A 568-nucleotide genomic window follows, 5' to 3' on the forward strand; every position below is an offset into this window, starting at 1 on the left:
TAGAGACGTTAGGCGACCGTAAACATGACATGAAGTGCATCCCCGTCTCTCGAATTAACATAATGTAAGCATCATAAACACACAATAATCATTAGATAAATTGTCCCCCACGCCGGTCTTATGAGGGGGTCATTAAACCTTCCATTGCCTCCCAACCACTAATTCCGCCCCGTGACCTCTGACCTCGGGCCGAAAGAGGGTTAGGTGATGTACCATGACCTTGCTGCGCATGCGCCTCGCACGCCTCTACGTGTAACAGATAGGTCTTATCTCGGACGGAAATCTTATCTTGCCTAATAAATGTCGAAATCTAGCGATATCACGGTCCATGTATCTTTTTATTCTTATATCCGAACAACAAGAATTATTACCCTGGTCTCACAACATAAAGACACAAATAAGCATCACACATTTACAAGCCTAATTAGCATACGAGAATTTCTCGAATGAAGAAAACATGCTATCTGCTTTATACAAATAGAAGAAAAAAAATCCAATTACCGAAGGAGATAAATTTATCAATAGGCCAAAATATACAAAACTGTATAACTACCTCCCCTCCCCCACC

This window comes from Penaeus monodon, chromosome 31 (assembly GCF_015228065.2).
Source record: "Penaeus monodon isolate SGIC_2016 chromosome 31, NSTDA_Pmon_1, whole genome shotgun sequence".
Taxonomy (NCBI): domain Eukaryota; kingdom Metazoa; phylum Arthropoda; class Malacostraca; order Decapoda; family Penaeidae; genus Penaeus; species Penaeus monodon.